This window comes from Myotis nattereri, assembly GCF_964212035.1.
Source record: "Myotis nattereri genome assembly, chromosome: 2".
Taxonomy (NCBI): domain Eukaryota; kingdom Metazoa; phylum Chordata; class Mammalia; order Chiroptera; family Vespertilionidae; genus Myotis; species Myotis nattereri.
The window spans coordinates 182,161,296-182,182,247 of NC_138076.1; the positions used below are offsets into that span (position 1 = coordinate 182,161,296).

The 20,952-nt window shown below is 40.4% G+C and overlaps 1 protein-coding gene across 1 annotated transcript in view; it reads left to right on the forward strand.

Moving 5' to 3' along the window:
* The first annotated feature begins 205 nt into the window (after positions 1–205).
* Positions 206–20,952, forward strand: part of SOX5 (SRY-box transcription factor 5) — a 966,957-nt gene continuing 946,210 nt past the window's right edge. The window contains exon 1 of the mRNA XM_081083091.1: positions 206–555. The gene's annotated coding sequence lies outside the window, so the exon portion shown is untranslated. The remainder of the gene's footprint in view (positions 556–20,952) is intronic.

Sequence of the window (20,952 nt, forward strand, 5' to 3'; positions counted from 1 at the left end):
AGCAAACTCCGGGGGTTCGTTCCCTTTGGATGGGCAGAGAGGGAGGCCGGGCGGCGAGCTGCAGGAAGGAGGTCAGGGTGGGTTTGCGGGAGCTCCGGGGCGACCTGGAGGGAGCCCGAGCCCCCGGCGCCGCCCCCGCGCCCTCCCCCGCCGCACTCCCTCCCCCGCCCCCCCACCGCCCCCGGGGGCGGGCGCCGGGCGCGGTGACCGCCGGCTGGTGCGCTGCCCTCGCCTCCCCCATTGTTCCTACTGTCTTTTTGCCTTTTGTTATTTGCACTCGCATTGTGTTGTTTGTCTCTGAAGCCGCCTCATGACCAGCCCAGGGATTTCACCTCGTCCTTGAGAGCTACACGGGGAGCGCGGGCGAGCGGGCGAGCGAGAGACGGGGGGAGAGGGACGCGCGCGCGCACACACTCACACACACACACACACACACACAGAGTGAAAAAGGCGAGCCACCAAAACCCATCTCCAGTCTCCTCCCGGGGGCCCCCCGCCCGCCACGGTGCCACTTTGCATCCCGCGCCCGAGGAGACGGTCGGAAGAGCCGGTAAGGTGCGTGGATCGCCGCGTTTTAACTTTGTTGTTCGTCCCGATGTTGTTGTGGGCAGCCCTCCAAGGCGCAGAGCTCCCCTCCGCCGCCCGCCGCGCCCGCCACTCAGCGCCCGTCCCCGGCTCCAGCTGGAGAGTCGCGGAGGAGGGAGGGGGCCGCCGCGGGAGTTTCCTCAAGTACAGAGGGAGGGGGACGGGCCGGGAGGGGGGGAGAGGCGAGAGGCGGCTGGACGCTGGAAGTGGCTCTGTCATCCTCGGGGGGCGCCCGCCGTGGCGGGGGGAGCCCTGGCGTGTGCGCGCGGACCCCGGGCAGGACCTGGGATAACTTTGTCTTTCTGTTGGGGAGCCTGCGAGCTGTGGCCGGTATTGTTTTCTAAGTGGTGTTGGTGGAGGTGGTGATGAGAGCTGAGGGCAGGGAGTGCAGGGAGGATCCTAGGCTCGTCTGTGCACCGCGGTGGACGCCAAACGCCAGACCCTACAAAGTTGGACAGAGCTCCTGCCCCTTCCTAGGATAGACGCGCGACCCCCAGGCAACCCCACGACCTGCATATCCCCCCTTTTCGTCTTTTTGTTTCGCTTTCTGCAATCCCTCTCCCTACCACTTCCCCTCCCTCCCGCCCCGGATTTTGGAAACAAGTCTCATCCTTCAGGATTCTTCTAGGGATTTCAGGGACCGGAAGCTTGATTAATTGCAACTACCTCCCCCCGCCCCCCACCTCATTGCGCAGTCGAAGCGAAGACCACTCACGTGTTGTCCCTTTAAGCGCGGGTTTGGGACACCTCGCTTGCACGTTAGGGCTACAATAATGAGCAGAGAAAAGAGGTTATAGGAGTTTAGATCAAACTGGACTTGGAAATGTTTCCATTGATCGCAGCAGTTTCTTGCCCTTTGATCTGCTGTCACCAGATGCACACGAAGCATTATTTACATATTTTAGTAGTAATTTCCCTTACACTTTGCAAACGAATATATTAATGAACAGTTTGACCCTGGTGAAATCCCAAGAGCTGGCCTCCGGGGGGTCAGATCTGAGTGTGGTGAATGTGAGTCCATTTCCATGTCTTTCCTTCTCAACTAACGCAGATCAAAAATGAGAACTTCTGTGACTATGCAGGGTGAGACTGTCAGGGGCAGCCCACCCAGCCGCTCTGGGTGGCAGTCAACTGTACTTCCTTAGAAAAGTTCAGGAATTTGTGCTGTCTCAGTCGAGAGCGTCCCAATATCCAGATATCCGAAGTCCTTGTCCAGAAAGGCTTGAGCCCATTTCCCCAGAGGCTCCCTGCAGGCTCAGCTCAGCTCTTTGAGTCCAGGGCAAGACCAAGGGAAATATGTGGGATTTTGGGTAATAAGTGTGGGAATCTGCAAAGGGACTCGACAGAGTGATTTGTTTCTTTGATGCTCATAAATAATGTTCCCTAGTATCCTAAAAAGAAAAAAAAACCCAACACCACAACAACACACACACACACACACACACACACACACACACACAGGCCAATGAAGTAGGCGCGTGGGAGATTCAGAGGCACTGGACATTTCAATCAGGAAAACCAGAGCAGAATTTTTGATCAGGATTAACAGGACTGAGGCTCGATTGCCAAGAGTGATCCGGTTAAGGACCAGATGGTTTTAAAGTATACGGAAATGGAAATGTTTTTTTTTTAAGTTTGGCTTTTATAAAATATAAAAGGAGAACGATTTCTTAGGGTCTTTTACACAACTGCTGAATTTTGGTCTAATTTTGGAAGAACTCAGCTGGATTGTGAACTGCTGTTCGCTGTGATAGGGGAGGAATCTGGTTTCAGATGCAGACACTTGGGACAAAGTTTCTGGGGGTGCTTCTTCCTGATTTAAATATAGCTCCCAGGCTGAAGCCTAAGTACAGTCAGCCACAATGATTTAAAATCATAAGCACTTACCCTGAGAGTTCTGTCAGGCATTGTGCAAAGTTCTCCTGCTAATTATGTCATCAACTGTTTACTCCTCAGAACTATACAAGATAAAAATCATAAGCATCACTTAAAACTGATGCAATACAGCTTGAAATCCTTAAACTGGTAGGGATTGCTTTTGTTTGCCTAAAAGGTGGATCTTTCATCAGATGAGTTGTTTAAAAACATTTACTTGTGGGGGTGGGAAGGGATGTGCATAATTATTTAGTTATTTGTGTTAATTATATACTAGCTTACTCGCTTGAAATTCTTTTTTTTTTCCTCCTTTTCTTTTCAGTGGTCTTCTAACAACCATATACATGAAAAATGAATAGAGGTTCTTATTTGCTTGTGGGTTTGTTTTTTTTTAAAATCCCCTTTTTGTAGCCTTTTTGAATGGGTGGTAATGAACCAATCTGACATAGACTTGAAAGAGTAAACAATATATATATATATAAAAAAAAAGAACTTCAACTCTTAATAAAGAAACCCTGTACCAGTTTGGTTGTTGAGCTTAAACAGTTCTGGTTGAATGGTATGTTGTATACAGGATTCAAAACTTTCAAAGGTATTTGGTAAATAACTGGGCATTTGAGATCCAGTGGTTATTTCAAGTTAACTTAGTGCTATGCATGTAAATGCACATCCTGTTTAGACTGACACATGGTGGTGTTAAAAGGAAAAAATGAATATATGCTTATAAAGATTTTATCTGTGGAGTATATGGAGTGAATACTAAGAACAAAAAAGTGAAGTTTATATTCAGGAGTGATGGCTTCTTTTTTTTTTTTTGACATTGGTGGGGATAAGGCATGAGCTATAGGGAGAGTTTAAAATTTCATTTTCCAGTTAAAAGAATGAATTTGAACGTTTGAACAATTTTTTTTCTATAAAGCAAATGAAAAATGTGATGTAAAGATTAAAAGAATATACTGTCTTCTTGAAAAAGCTCTGTTCTTTTATGAGTGATAGGCAATCATTATCTTGAAGGCATGTTCACATTAAATAAAAAAAGTAGTATATCGGGCAGGATAAAACTTGTTTTTAGTAATCCAAAATGCACTAGATTTTAAATAATTTAGAGTTCCAATGCTGAACACTGTTTAGATTTCCAGCAGGTAAAATTGTTGGATATGATTGATTGGAATACCTGGATGATTCACCCAATATCTAATCACCTCCAGTGGTAGAGGAGGCTATAATTAGAGTTTTGAGAGTAACCTGGAAAACTTATATGTCTAGGCCTGAAAGTCAATACATTCCCCACGCACTCATCACAATTTTTAGCCTGTGAAATGTAGATTTATCTTAAGGGTGAAGAAAGTTCTTGGCTGTTTCAAATAAACTATATCCTGAACTTAGATTTGCAGTTAATAAAATAAAAGTCCAATTTTTGTTGCAAACATTGTTTTAAAGCACCCATATGTAAATTGTCTACATTTGGTGTTCATATGTTAATGATTTGGGCTCTGAAACTTCTTTCAGAAAGGCATTTTGGTTTATCTTAAAAAACATTACACAAAACTGTCTAAACAGCTCTGTAAATAAATGATTCCAAATGCCTCAATTTGGTGAATGAATTAAAGAATTATAGTTCTTAATCCAATTATGATCAGTCTTGTTATTCCAATTCCCATTTGGGAGAGTGGGAATGGTAAATGATTCTCAAATGTGCGTTGGGTCTTTGCTGTTTTTTTTTTTTCCTGTGTGTGATGAAACATAATTACTCATATCTAATATTTAGGAGAAGGAATTTAGAGGTAGGGAAGTTTAATTGATCTTCAATTAAACCTAGAAGATGTTCTTAATAGAAGAGTAAAATGACATTTTAAGAATATGAAGCAAGGATCTAATCTTTTGCTTAAAAAGAATGAATTTATTTATTTAAAGGGAAGAAGTGGGGCACTTAAGCTCAGGAGTAGGGCAGACACTAAGGCACTTTTGGTCATTTTCAGGTGGCCCATATTGGGACATTTGAGTGGTACTGTTTAATGAACTTTACTATATTTAATATCCTTGTCTTTAAAATTAAGGGGAATATGCTTTTTGGGTTATTTACTCCAAACCTCTCCCCATTTAGCTGCCTACATGGGTGCTTTTGAATGCTCCCCAATCAGGGGCCTGAACTTAGGATGGGCCTTTGATAACAGCCCAGTTTGCTTTGATGGACCCTTCTGAATGTCTGCCCCATTTGCCCAGTGTAACCTCTGACTCAGAAATTAATTAATTCCTAGGTATTAATAGCTTATTATGGTTTAATTCTCCAGGAGTTATTATTATTACTGTTATTATTGCAGTTTATTATGACCATTTAATTACTTAGGGAAAGACTTGTGGGGATTACAAGTATCAAGTGAAGCTGCCAAGAAGAAATATTTACAAACATTGGGATTTTTCTCAGTACCACTCAGATCAGACCTTATAGGCAAGTGATTACTCCACTTACAGGTAAGGATGACATTCAGGAGGGGCAGCATATTGACAAAGTTAGAGGCAAAATGAATGCATTTAAAGAATACATTGAAGTTAACCACCCTTTAAAAATTGAGGCTTAGAAAGTAAAAAATTCAGAAAAAATGTATTTCCAGGAGTGGTCATGGTAGTGGTATTGATTTGTACAGGTATAGGACCATTCATTCTTTATTAGTTAATGTTTTAAAACTGATTATATCTTTGCTGCCTTTAGTTACTCATCATTGACTTAAGCTTCATGATTATGTGGTATCACGTGTCCAAAGGGGACAGACAGTGCAATGGTCAACAGGATGGGAGGGCGCTGGTGGGACCTCCAGGTATGTTCCCTGGAGGCTCAGGCATTGCATTGTCACTACAGCACCAAGGAAGGCTCGGAGGCAGGGAGTTCAGGGAGGCACCAGCATGTGGCAGAGGTGGTCCCACTAGCTTTCGGAGTGTCTCAGTTTAGGCCTATTTATAATTCTTTCATGAGTTGGAGTTTTGAACATTCAGTGCCCTGTCCCTTTTCTTAATCGCTAAAGCTGGGGATTATAACACTTTTCCTTACAGGGCTATGCATGAATTACACTGGAGACCTGTCAAATTCCTGGAATAGGGTCTCCCCTGTACGAGGTGCTCAGTAAATGTTAGCTGCACTCTTCTCTCCTCCAATCGAGTCTTTTTAATCATTAATAATCTTTGAAGCCTCATTTTCTACTTGCTTTGAACTTATTTGAGTCTAAGGAGGAAAATATATCACTTTCTTGAGGCTGAGATCAACACTTTAAAATGGTGATTCCATTAATATCTGTACATGATCTCTGACAACGTGGTTATATTAAGATGCTGTATTTGGTGCAAGTGTGAATTTTACCTTTTAGTCATATAAATCTTCCTTTAGTAATTAACATTTTAATTACTACATAATAGGTAAAGGCAAACCAAAAAATTTAGGAACTAATTGTAGATCTCTCTTCTGTTGTCCTTTTTGATTTCTCATTGCAGTTATAATCTAGTGAAAAACTTTTTGGGTCATTTTATCCATTGATAATTATCCACCTCTTGGTTATATTAAGTTATAGTACATGTGGCTAGAGAGAAATTCCACTTGGAAAAAGAAATAAATCTGACTTTGCAATATTTTGCCCTATGGAGTCAACAGTTCCTTCAATTACACAGGTGTGTTTATTTGTTTAAATTGGGTGCAAGAGAAAGGCACGATAATATACCATTGCCAGTTGGAAAAGATGAGGTACAGTAATAACATGGAGAAATTAGGGGTTATTTTCTCCCCAATGATAGAATTTCTCTGTATGTACACTGACCAAAGGTAAAGGAAAGGCTTTTAAAACACAAATAAATGATGTAGTTGTTTTTATCAATTTTGTAATTAATTAGCAGATGCCAAAATGGAATTAGACATGTGAGAAGCTTATTGGGGGAGGGAGCAGGAGAAGGCTGGGAAAGTCTTTTGCCAGTGATCCAGGTTTGACATTTATGCAAGGAGAGATGGAAGGGAAAACAGAGATGGTAGGAAGAAACTGACTATAGCACAGACCAAGAAAAGTTTGGTTGGGCAGATGAGAGACAGGCATTGGAGGAGTCCTCTGTTCCCAAGAAATGGATTGCTTTTTTCTTTTCTTTTCTTTTTGTAACTGTACTCCTCATGAACCTTGAATTCAATATGAACCTAGAGGCAGGGAAATTAGGCAAAAATACAGCGTATCCTTAATCTCCAGTCTGGGGAAAAAAAATCAGGGTAGGTGGGTGTTTTATTGTTTTTGCACATAGACACAGATATATCTTTGTGGGGAAATGTGTGTTTCCCTTTGCTGTGCTCATTCATTGACTAGGAGCGAACCCTGGAAGCATGGCCTTGGTGCACAAATAATGCTAGAGCAGCGGTTCTCAACCTGTGGGTCGCAACCCTTTGGGGGTCGAACGACCCTTTCACAGGGGTCGCTCGCCTAAGACCAATCGGAAAACACGTATATAATTACATGTTGTTTTTGTGATTAATCACTATGCTTTAATTATGTTCAATTTGTAACAATGAAAATACATCCTGCATATCAGATATTTACATTACTTTTCATAACAGTAGCAACATTACAGTTATGCAGTAGCAATGAAAATAATTTTATGGTTGGGGGTCACCACAACATGAGGAACTGTATTAAAGGGTTGCGGCGTTAGGAAGGTTGAGAGCCACTATGCTAGAGACATAGGGGCAGCCACTGGGGCACTGAGTCCATTATGTTCTTGCAACAGGAGATCTGAGTGGTGTAGCTGTGGTTTGGCAGTATTGCCCAGGGATTAGCAGCAATCACTCTGGTCAGGTGGACCTACCACTGAAAAAAAGTCCTGGCCTTTTTGAGCACTTTGATGCTTTATTTGCCTTCATTGTAAAATGAGCATAATGCTAGTATCACCTCACGGAGTCCTAGTCAAGATTAAATGAGGTTATATGAGAGTATATGTAAATCTATAGTACCATGCATGGTATAGAAGAAATGCTCAATATATATTGACTGTCTTTAATGTCCTCATAAATTGCAACGGAGAGGTATAGCTGAATTGTATCAGGTGATCATAAATATGTTTAATCAATTGGTATTTCATGTAATTAGAAGGCGTTGTTTATGCAAGCAAGCAGACATCCCCAATGTTTGCCTTTTAATAAATAGCACCGTTAATTTCTCACCCTTCAATCCTTAATTTCAGCCGGTTGTAAACCCTAGGACAGATAGACCAACTGACCTTGACCGTCTTCAGGTAAATTGCCTTAAAGTACGAGGTAGACAGAACCCTCTCTTCATTTCCTTACCCCTCCAGGCTCCCTATTCAGTTGAGAAGGAACTTGCACTGTAAGTCTGCGTTTTATCTCGAGCCTCAAACACCTTGTGAGTCTTTGCTCCCTCATGTTACTGTTCCTAAACCAACTTGCCGCACCACAAAGCACTGAACTCAAGTGGCCCTCAGCGCGAGCGCCTGCTGTGATGAGTCACAGAGCCAGTAGCACTTTGTTGCTTTAGATTTGATCACTGCCATGACTAGTCCTTCGCTTGTCAGCTAAGAGACCCTTCAGGGAGTTGTCCCTTAATAGAAAGTCTCTTTTCTTCCCTCCTGTTGTAACTTTAAATTAAAAGAAACTGTAGAGGAGCTGGTGGCATTGCAGCAAGTTCATTCTTCCACCCACTGGGAAAACAACATCTGAGAAAAGACGTTATTGGACTGAGAATTGAGTTGTTGCTATTTTGGGGGGTGGGGCTGCATGGGGGGGGGGCGTTTGCAGTAGAGGATGAAGACCATGACATTTAGACCTAGTCAGACTGATTCTCAGTGACTTAATGGAGAGCAATTCTTCTGTAGAGGAGGGAGCTTTTTTTTTTTTGATATAAGACATTGCCTTAGTATGTCAGTTTCAAGTGGGAGTCATGAGACCACTGGTATTTTGCCTCTGTTTTTTAGGTGGTTCTGTATGTTGCACTGTGTGGGAAACTGGCCCGGGGACAACTTCAAAATCCAAAGAGGATGGGAGACAGGAAAAGAGAGCTAATTTTTGACACATTCCTCAGACAAGTGACCCCTCTGGGGAATCTGTGCCCAGGATAAAGACGGCTTACTGTGAGGCTTCTGGCATAGTTTTCCTCAAATACTGAGCGCTGGTTACTTCAATGTCTCTAGTTAAAAAGGCTGACAAACCTAACAGTTGTGAGAAAAAATTAGTACTTCTGATGGCATGTTGTTTAGATGCCATTTCACTAAACTTCTGACTTAATTCTTTGCTGAGCCAGGCTTTACACTCTGGACAGTGGTTGCTGTTCCATTCCTATTCTGGGTTAAGGCCTGCCCTCAAACCTGATGTCTGCCAAGATCTCCTGGTGTAACCCGTGGCTGATGGAAGCTGGAGTTTGACGTGTGGTAGCAGCCTGTATGTTCCTGCGATGTTTGGTGTTACTATGCAGTATTGGCAGTCTATCATATGTATCTGGCTCAACCAGTCTCATTCACTCTTGCACTGGGCACTGCTTTCGAACAAGTGCATACTACTTCTTATAACTCTCTCTTGGCTTTTTTTTTTTTTTTTACATCACTCCACTCTCATCTCCATCATACCTTCCCTACTAGTAGAATAGTAGTGTCTTTTCTATTTTAAGTCAGGAAACAAGTGATCATTTTAATGCACACTAAACAAAAGTAAATAAAGCTATCAGGATGTAAAGAAACTTAATGGGCCCAGTATTTATTTCTAAGGACTTTCTCAGTCCCCCGCTCCCCAATGTTCTTCTCTCCCTTCTTCCCTTTCCTTATTTATTGTGCCGTATTAAACATTTCTGTTACCATGAGGTCTTGATTCTCATGGCACCATTGACCATGCTGCATTGTGTTAATCTCCCTAGATGAAGTGAGAAGGGGAAGGGGTGTGAAATGCATTGCTGCATGGTTTGAAAGGGGTAACCACAGGGTGACAAAACATGTGGAAGGTAAGCTGGCTGAGGGTACCGGGTTGTATCCCAGCACAATTATGATGCCTGGAACAGGGCAGTAACTGAATAAATGATTGCCAAGCCAACATATCTTGCATACCAAGCTCCATTAAAAAATGTTTTTATTGATTTCAGAGAGGAAGGGAGAGGGAGAGAGAGATAGAAACACTAGTGATGTGAGAGAATCATTGATTGGCTGCCTCCTGCATGTCCCACACTGGGCATCGAGCCTGCAACCTGGGCATGTGCCCTGACTGCGAATTGAACCATGACCTCCTGGTTCATAGGTCGATGCTCAACCACTGAGCCATGCTGGTTGGGCCCAAGCTCCGTTTTGATTCAGAGCAGCCCTGCATGATGGCTACGTGGTAAAACGAACTGCAATTGAGCATTTGACTGTGTCCCAGGCACTGTGCTAGGTGCTTTACGCGGAAAATGTTATTTAATCCTCACAGCCTTCCAATTAGGTGGGTATTAGCCCCTTTTCACAGGTGGGCAGACAAACTCCAATGGGTGATAAGCTTGCTCATTTTCCTCAGCTAATGAACAGGAAAATCATTGCCTGGATTTCAGTCTTTGTGACTTTTCATTTGTACTTTTCATTAAAAAAAAAAAAGTGGCCAAGATACTGGTGTGAGTTGCTATCCATAAAACGGGGCACTAACCCTGCCTGCCTTACTTTCACAGGAAATAGGAGGGATGGGTGAGAGAGAAGTCATCACTGACAGTGATGCCTGAGCTGTGATTTCTAAACCTCGGTTATTATTATCAAGTCCCCACAATCCATTCATTAACCAAAAAGTATTTATACAACACACAGCGGCATGTTGCTTAAACTTTACTTAAAGAAACATGTTCTCCCTGGAGGCAGAGATTCTGAATTAGCTTTGCTGCTAAGGACACTTTCATTTTACTGTTTTGCAAATCCACCATGGTGCCTCGTACAGTGCCTGGCCGATATTAACGATTTAATAAGCATTGGCTGGAGAGTTCAGTCAGCGAATAAAAAGGATTGACTTGGGCCTGGGGGTGGAGGGCAGGTGGGAAATTGAACGCAGACTAAGAGAGTTGTCCTCCTTTACGTCCCGTTCCCAGAGTGACCAGAGATCCAGGACCTTCACATAGGCAGGCTCCCCCGCTAGCTCAAGGCCTGGTTATTGCTTGAGGGCCAGGATGTTTCGCTAAAGGTAATGACTGCAAAGGTGGGTTCAGCATTGTTGGAAGAGGCAACCATTCATTTGATCTGGAAAGTCAGGCTGGAAAATGTATTATGAGAATAAAAAGGTAAAAAGTGAATCTAAACGTAACAGGAGTTTCAGTAGAAAAACGGCTGTAATTCAAGCAGTGTCATGTTAACATCAATGCGAGTCTCGCATGGCTCAAGCCCCGCACACTGCTTTGGAAATAAAAGGAGATTGTGTAAAGAATTAGCAGTACAAGGCATTTTTAAGTGCTTTATTACAGAGGCTTGCGATACTGTGAAATCTATGCAGCCTCTTTCTTCCTGCTGTGCTTAATTTCAGAATCTGATGCTATTACCTATCCTTGGAGGGGAAAAAATAATCACTCTCGGTTAACTCTTAAAAACCGAGTTTAACATTTCATTTGCTTTCAACTTAATCTTTCTGACATCTCTTGGGAAGAGAGGAGTGGTGTAGTTAGCCACGGAGGGCCTCGGATACCTTCTAGGGGGCGGCATTGCAGTGAAGGGGCAATTGGTAAGACATTATGAAAGCGGGAGTTTAGCAATGGCTTAGGCAGCTTGCGAAGAAAGTCTCTGAAGGAGTCGGAGGTGACTGTGCTTGGCTTGAATCCAGATCAGAAGCCAGAACAAGAGTTAACGTTAACTCTTTGCCATAGGTGGCTATTTGCTTGTGTCATGAAGACATGCCCACCCAAAGTAAGTCTCCTGGCATCACTGTTACCTTCTCTGGCCCAGCTTGAAAGAATAGTTGATGGTAATTGATAGTTTACTGTTGCCAGGGGCTGTGCTGAGCAGTTTATTTTTATTTGTATTGATTCTTTCCAGGAATTCTCTGATGTAGACACAAACGTTGCCCCTTATACAGATACAGAAATTGAACGTGTGGTTAAGTGGTGGAACTCAGACTTAAACCCAAACTGGTCTGATTTTGAAAGCGGGGCTCTTACCCATCGCAATAGAGTAGGTATAAGTCCTAGGGAGTCAGCCCTCAAAATGACACTGTTTTTTCCCTTTATGTATGCAACTCTATCCCTCTAGAGCAGGCTATTTTCAGCTTATTTCTGAGCTATTGCAAAGTTCTTCACACTGGGATTTCTCTTTACAATCTGCTCTATTTACCACTGTCAGGCCAATCTTCCTGACATGCTATTTATTTATTTATTTATTTATTTATTTATTTTTAAATATATTTTTATTGATTTCAGAGAGAAAGGGGGAGAGAGAGGGAGAAAGAAACATCAGCGATGAGAGAGAAACATAGATTGGCTGCCTCCTGCACATCCCACACTGGGGATTGAGCCTGCAACCTGGGCATGTGCCCTGACTAGGAATCATATCATGATCTCCTGCCTCATAGGTTGATGTTCAACAACTGAGCTACACTGGCTGGACTTGACATGCTATTTATATAATGTAGCCATTTTCACAAAAAATTCAAAGTGCCTGAGTACTACACATGGCTGGGACTGAGAGTCTGAAGCCTGTTTTTTAAAGGCCTTACAGTCTATCTCCAAATCTTCTATCTTTTCAGGCTCACGCTTAAAACCTTCCCATTGAGAACAAGTAGATTCTGATCTGGATTCAAGCTGAACACAGTTTCCCAGAGGACTCCCAAACTGTCTAAAACACATCAATCTTATCAACTCTTCTCAGGATGCTCATGCCAGAGGCCATGGGCATTGCATACAAAGCCACTGCTCACACCTGAACCCTGTCGGCTTCAGGGAATTCTTCTAGACTTGCCTTTTCCATCTACTTCAGACCTCCTCATCAATTGACTTTTCTTGGTTCCCAATCCACTTGACTCTGTATTTTGGCTCTCCCTTTTTGATTTATCTCTTCATTCACTCAATAATCAACATTGAATAAAACTTGTGGCAACAAATATTTATTGAGCCAGATACCATAGTAACTACTAGAGAGTGAGGGATGTGTGGAACAGGCACACACCTTGTACATAAAGATTTAAAGTTTATTAGGGAAGATAAACTTTAAGCAAACAACTTATGATTGAGAATTGTGGGACTGTATTTTAGAGAAGTACATACAACATATAGGAAAATGATACATGTGGGTGGTAGTCAGAGGAGGTTGCCATGATGAAGTCACATGTGAAGGATGGTTAATGAGGTAAAGCGGACAAGAGAAAAACCTTTTGAGATCTAGGAAATAGCATGTCCAAGGGTTCCAAACAGAGAGGGAGGAAATTTGTGTTCTTGAAATTAGAAGGCCAGTGTGGCTGGAACAGAGTGACTGGGAAAAGGGTACAGTTTCGCCGTGGGCAAACTATGGCCCGCGGGCAGGATCCGGCCCTTTTGAAATGAATAAAACTAAAAAAAAAAAAAAAAAAAAAAAAAAAAAGACCATACCCTTTTATGTAATGATGTTTACTTTGAATTTATATTAGTTCACACAAACACTCCATCCATGCTTTTGTTCCGGCCCGGTCCAGTTTAAGAACCCATTGTGGCCCTCGAGTCAAAAAGTTTGCCCACCCCTTGATTAGGCTGTAGAGTTGGGTTGGGATCAGATCATTAAGCCTCATGGGCCACGTTAGAGAGTTGAATCGTCACAATAAGGGTGATAAGAAACCCACTGAATAGTTTTAAACGAATAAAACGAATAAAACTTATGGCTCTAGCATGTGGATCAGATTTAAGAGAGGCAGGGATGAATTGGGGCAAGCTAATAAGGAGGCAATTGCAGAGATCAGGCAAGAGGCAGATGGCGCTTGGACTTTGGACTCTAAGTGGTGTTGGAGATGCAGACAAGAGGGTTTCTGAAACAAACACAGAGGGAAAATCATCCAGTTTCAGGTGATTTGTAACAACATTTCTACCCCCAAATTCTTACTCCACCAACCTAATGGGACACTCCTAAATGTGATAACTACCTATTGTTTCCATGTCCATAGGTTCAGAAAAGAGATGCCTAAGTCCTTAGCTCTCTCAGGGACTCTGCTGGCTGGGTCTGTACCTGCTTTAGCCCCTGTGTGTTCAGGCAGAGAGACTTGACACACTATATCTAGTGCCTCCTGTCTACATGTATGTATTTGCCTTCATATTTCTGTGTCTTCCTTTATATATCATCCCTTCATATAGATTTCCTAAAGCCCTCCACATCCCTTAATTTCCAAATTAAAATTAACTTTTCTACAGTATGCTTCCAGAATATACTGACCAAAGATATCCTTCTGATATTATGATATTTACATCTATAGCCACTTTTATGGCTTTAACTCTGTATTGTGCCATATCATAAGCATGTTGTGAACATGCCTTATCTTTTGAGAGATGTTGTGAATTTGTGTCTAGGAATGTGGATGCTGGATGTAGTTCAATGTTACACTCCTATTTTGGGTCATGATTTACCTCTTTCTGGTTGGGCAATTTACGTAACCTCATCTGCAGAATGGGGATAATTATGTGTACCTCATAAAGCAGTTGTGATGATTCAAGGGAGATTGAATACAAAGTACTTAAAACAATCCTTGGCACATAATAATCTCTACTGTGTGATGACATTTTATGGTTATAAATGTTATTCTTTGAAATCAGGAACCCTGTATCTTATTACCACTTTTGTCTACTTGAAGCTCAGTTAGTATTTATTAAATTCAGATTTGAATTTAAGCATCCTTTCTGCCAGGGGATACAAATATAAACAAGTCATAGTTGTTGTCTGCAAGAACCTGGATTTGGTACGGGAGTTAGTAACATAAACTGGTAATTATAATATATCAGTGTGATAGGTATAGCGATAGAGTGTTTTGAGATCACAGAAGAGAGTTTGGGGAAGGTTTTCTAAATGAATTGTATGAGCTGAGCATTTTATTAGATTAAATACATATTAAAATAATGTGTGTGTAGATCATATAAAACTCAAAGCTATAGAGTAAAGTAGTGCTCCTGTCTTACTTTTGATCATGCCTACCCCATTCCTACTCTTTTCAACTCTGTATATCTAAATAAAATATTTACTCCTTATATTTCTTATTTTTAAAAAAATCTTAGCTGTCAATTGACTCTCTACAGCTTGGCTTTGTTATACTACTCACACTCTACCTCTATTTCCTAATACCACACATACTCCTTTTCCTATTGTCCCAATATAATTTCATCCCTTTTTGGGGAAAGTTAAATCAGTTCAGAAAACATGGTTACTTTGACTATGTTAATGTTGTTTATCATTGAGAATATTATTTACTGATTACTTTTACTTTGTATACAACTTATTTGGTGTTCCTGAATAAAAATGGCCTATGTTCAAACGTATAGGTTTTACTAGAAGTGCTCAATGTTTACTGGAATTTCTGAGTCAAGGCTAAAAGTGGGTGGGTGGCATAGCTAGTGTGGGCCATGGAGGTGTCAGCTCTGGTGGGACGGACCATTTTATTATTGGAATAATTTAGAATTGTTGGAGCCAGATGATAATAAGAAGCCCACTGACTTTTAGTCAGTTATATTATGCTTCTTAAAATTTCTTCAATATTGCACTCTCTTATTGCCTCACTTGGGCACACTGCTCCCCCCACCAGCATGCCCTTGGTAAGGCTCTGAGTTCAGCTGAGTAGGGCAGGGGGTGGTGCTCTGAGAAGGAGGTGGGTATTCCAGGCAGACAGGACAACATGAGTTAAAAGGAAAGGAGGTGGGAAATAGCGTGATTTGTTTTTGAAATTATAGAGAGCTTGGTTTCCGGAGAGCATAAGGCACATGAGAATCCAGAATGTGTGTATACATGTGTACATGTACATATACATACATATTGATAATTTATGTGCATGTGTTGTACTTTAGTTAATATCCAGGGCACAATAAGACTTAGAGCAAAGTTCAGACTAAATGATAGTACAAGTGATATCCGAGTTCCCTGGAGACCAACTCTGATGTAGATTTGCATGCAGTAGGTTTGGTAGGTTGGGAGGGCCTTGGGGACAGCACCTGTGAGGGGCGGAGAGAAGCAGGATGGGCTGAAGGAGAATCTGACTGTGATGCAGCTGAGGCTTCAGCTGACCTATGGGGAGCTCTGGAACTGGGTGGCTCCTCAGAGATGCCCTGAAGGGAGGCGAGGGGACCAGACCTCTGCAAGGTCACATTGGTGTTGGATGTGTGCCACCCCTGGGGTGGGGGTGGAACTTGGGATGAAAGCAATTCTTGGAAAGGGCCTTAGATGTGAGCATTCAGCAGCCAACACTCCTGGCAACTGGGACATGAATGCCCCTAGGTAACACCCCACAGCATCCACTAAACACAACCTTCCTGACACTCTTTCTTCCTCTATTTTTTTTTTGAATTTTCATAGATTTTTTTTCATGAAATATGGCTGACAAAGGTGGGTCTAAGAGATATAGTTCTGCCATTTTCCCGTGTTCACTTATATTTGTATTATTAATATTACTTGAAAATCCCTAGATTTTTGTTTTGTTTTCAAAGAACAATATTAAATCACTTGTTAACTTAGTGAGGGCTAATTTAGCTAAAAATTAGACAATGTAATCCATAACCCACTTCCTTAAGCATATGGAAAATGTAGCACGGAACAAAACAGTGAAACAGAAGTGAGAAGAGCATGACCGTGAACTCCTTCCTGTTGTGATAGGAGGAGCACTGTGACAATCGTTTAGTAGTTAGGTTAGAAGATAAAACCAAGTGGATCATTTTGAACTTCCAGCTTTGGAAAAAATAATTTAATGGAATGAAACCAAGGGGACATTTTAACTGGAGGTAAGACAGCTGATTGGATGTAGACATATGATGGTAGAAGAATTCTTGGCCAGTATGCAGACAACAGTGTAGGTCTAGGTTTTTCTGGTTCCCAGATGGGCATCTAAGTCAACGCTTTCCTATTTTTTTTTTTTAATCTGTATAGTCACCATCAATAAAAAGTATTAATTTACTAATAGGAAACACAAAAATGGGGTTGAGGTAGGTAGATGGGGTCAATGGGGAAAGAAGAGGGGGCATCTGTAATACTTTCAACAATAAGGATAAATTTTAAAAAGGAATAAAGCATATCAATAGAATAAGAAACATAAAGAGAAGTTATAATATTTTCTTACCGTATTCCAATGGATAATCTTGCCCCATCCCCCACCCCCACCCCCCATCAACCCTGAAGACTTCTGAGCTAGATTTCTAGAGCTTCAGTTATATGCTAAATGGGAAGAAAATGCATTGGAGACAAATTTTGACAATTTTATGAATTTGATCTATGCAACTATGTAAATGAAATAGTATGCACCCCAAGCATTAAAAAATAAGTAAGATTTTAGACTATAATTGTGATGCTTTAAAATATTGTTAGAACCCTGGAGGGAGCTTGTGTGTCTATGTATGCATGTGTTTGTCTTTTTGTGTGCATGTGCGCTAGCCAGGGTCATAATGACTTAGCATTTCCTCCTATTTAGCAATTCCTCATTATTAACTAAAAGGTTGGGGCCACACTGACACTATTACCCCTCTGTATATCTGGCCTTAATTTATGAGCCATATCCTGGCTTATATTCCAGAATGCTTTTGAATGCTCTCTTGTTGCTTATCTTTTCTGACTCATAAATTTATAAATCAGTTACATGCAATAATTAAAAGATATCTTTATTCGTGTTGTCTCAGTAATAGAGAACTTGAAAAGACAAAACCTTGCATAAATGTAGTGCATTCCTTTATGTCCTTTTGGGATTTAAAATGTTTATAAGCACTTTTTCTGGAAAAACTCAGCCTGGCTTAAAACAATGATCCCAGATTCATCTTGCGCCTGAACTTTAGATAGCTTAGTCTCCTTAGCATGTCTTTTATTTTGCTAATAAAATTTCATTTTAGTTGTATTCTCATTTTTTTTAACAGTGCCTGCTCACAGACAATTGTTGCTTTCAATTTATTGGAAGGAAAGAGATAGATGCATTTCAGGTAGCATTATTATTACTTTTTATAACAGATAAAATTAAAAGTTAGCGGGATTTGGAACCAGTATATAGAAATAAGGACATGGCAGTCAAAGTTGGATTCCTAAGGAAACTTAATCACATAGCCCTAAATATAGTTTATAAGTTAAAAGGTAGAAATCTTGTTATGCTAAAGTGCTTTGAAAAATAACAAAAAACTAAGATTCTTTTTATATATGTACAAATGATCTTACCATCACTGAGTAAAAGACATATATTGTCTCTCACAAAAAACAACTGTGCCTTGCAATCTTCACGTGATTCTATCCATACTTGTACTTGATCGCTTTGTAACTATTTGCATATTGATCTTAATAATAATTTAAAAGAAACAATATTGTGTTTGACTAATCTTAACTATTATTCACTTATTGAAAATATTTTTATTGTGAGCCTGTTCTTTGTCACATATGAAAAATGTTGAGTAATGGGGTGATACTGGTAGGCCAACATAGATTTGGTCCCTGTTCAAATGGAGCTTTCAATGCATAAGAAAGATAGGATTGATCATCTAATCGTTCCAACAAGTAGAGATAATAGAGAGACATTCTGTTCTCCAGTGTAATTGTGACTGGTAGCAGGACTGTTTTATGTATTTTTTAAATAGTTAAAACATAGAATTTTAAAGAAATGATATCTACCTTAAATGTTTTAGGATTTTAAACATAATGTATTTTATTATGTTTCATTGTTTATCAGTGTTTTTCAGTGAGCCAATTAATTAATGGATTGTCGGGGCTTTTAAGTATGCGTCTGCTGAGTAATGGTCCTTGCCATCTTTTTTGGGAAGTTAAACCCATAATAATATATGCTTCTATTTTTACCTTTTATTTACTAAAATTGTCAGGAGGGCTTAAAGGCATTTGGCAAGGAAGCTAAGTGCAGCATTTATCCAGGTTTTTTTTTTTAATTTCCCCAATTTTATTAAGTTGTTTGACACCCAATTTAGTGGTTTTTAAAAACAATTTACCTTTATTTTTAAAGCATGCAATCTAATGTCACTAAAAGCTTTCTTCTTTGCCCTCATATTTCATTAGTTATATACTATTTAACGAATTTACCCAAATACAATAACAAATAGAAATGACATAAACAGACTTGGGATCAAGCAGACAAGCGAAGTGGCTAGAGTGGAAGTGTGGGTGAGCTCCAGTAGCCTCTTTGCCATTCGGGTGCCAGTGCCATTAGTATGTTTTGCAGAGGGAAGGCAAAACATCAGTTACACTGGTGACTGGGTGAATGTAAGTTCATTAAGAAAGTTGCACCTATAGTACTCGTGATATGTACTGTGGAGAAAGAGTACAAGATTGAAGGAGACAGAAGATAGAATGACTTATTCGGTAACTCACAGGAGGCTTTCATCAGGAGGAGACATTTGAGCTGGGATGTGAGGAAAAATAAGGGCAAAGTAGGTGAAGAAAGTGTGGGTGAGTATGGAGTAAAGAACCCCATGTGCAAAGCTCTGAAGTGTTAATGCTTAGAACAGTGAGGAAGTAAAGGAGATAGGAGTGGTTGGGACACATAAAAGAAGCTGGTTTGGCTCAATGGATAGAGAGTTGGCCTGCGGACTGAAAGGTCCAGGTTTGATTTCAGTCAAGGGCACATGCTTGGGTTGTGGGCTCGATCCCCAGTAGGGGGCATGCAGGAGGCAGCCAATCAATGATTCTCATCATTGATGTTTCTATCTCTCTCTCTCCCTTCCTCTCTGAAATCAATAAAACATACTTAAAAAAGAAGAAGTATAAAAGTTGTGAGGAGGGAGGAGTCCTCCTTTGTACGGTCTTCAAGGTGATGCTAAGGGTTTAGGTTTTTATCAGGAAGGCAATGGCAAGCCATGAAAGGATTCAGATTTGCATTTTAAACAGATCTCTCTGGGTGTTTGGAGAATGGGATGGCGAGGCATGAGTTATGAAGTGATTAGAGTAGTCTAACTAAGAAACGTTGCCCTCGCCCCAAAAACTATTTGTTCTACCATTTTGGGGGGGCCTCATCCTGCTCCATGACCAAATGAATCCTCAAAATACTTGAGGAAAATCAGAACCTAAATGTATCAAAGTGTAAATCTTTTCAATATCCAGGAGGCCCTGGAACAGTATTTTCTATAGTGCACTTTGCTGACCATTTTCTCCTTTTACTTTTGTATTTATATTCATGATTTCAGCACATTACATTTTCAAGACAATAGGAAAAAAGAGGAAAATTCATTCTTTTAAGTTATTGACTTTCTTTGAAAGGACAGCAAGTGTGTTTATTTTATTACTATGGGTCCAAAAACTAACCATGAAACATCATTTTCTACTTCTAAATAATGTGTAACAAGAAATGCTTTATTGTAACTTCATCAATAATTCAAATGAAATTTAAAAGAAAGTAGGGCAGCATGAGGAAAAAAAGCACACTTGTTCCATAATTGAGTCGATTAAATAGTATTGAGTCCCATTGTCATATTTATATTGATGAAACAGCTTTTATAACTAAAAAGAGTCTAATAAGAAATAAGACCTCAGAATTATGGGGCAATGACAGAGACATTTTTCTCTATATAGTTTTTGTACTGTATTGTACAAATAGTGAAATCAACCTTTTACTAGTTTGCAATAATGAAGGAACAGCCTTTGAGAGGTGCGCTTGTTGGGGTTTTAGTAGTTTTCAAGACTGTGCTGTAATAGCCCAAGCTATTTTGGAATTGTGCATACATTAGTGTACTGGTGCAGCAGGATACAATAATGTGTGAAAAAGTACACGATCACACCTTGTTTAAATTTTCAGTCTTTGTGCGTAATTCTACAGTGAGCTCTTGTCAGGTTTTTACTATATATAGTAGAAAAAAGTTTAGAGGGGCCTATAGATCAGGGCTGAATGTAAATATGACTATGAAAATCAGAGTTTTTGAGTGTACTTTTTTGAAAGATCATAACAGTTAAGTTTACATTACATATAATATTTTGCAAACCAACTGGGAGTTTCAGAATGTAGACCTATAACCATCTGAATGAAATGTACATCAGCTCTATTTCCTATTGGCAGAGTATAAGTGAAAAGTACGGAGCTTGATTTTTTTAAAAACAATGATTGCACTATAATTTATGCATTCATATTAATGTTTTTTTCTCAAAATTGTTACCCAGAGAAGCAAAACTCTGATTCCAATGATGCCCTTGTTCAAAACATTTTGGAAAACTTCCTCTCAGAATTGTCTGTTCAGTCATTTGCAAGCCTGACTAAAAACATCCATCTCATTACTTTCTATTCGCATTTCATACCAAGATTCATCATCCTTTTTCTATTCACCAGACTTGGCTATAAATGTCTCTCAGAAATGATGAAAATGGCTAAAATTGACTTTCAAATTATGAAATTTGTCACCGTTGAGGATATTT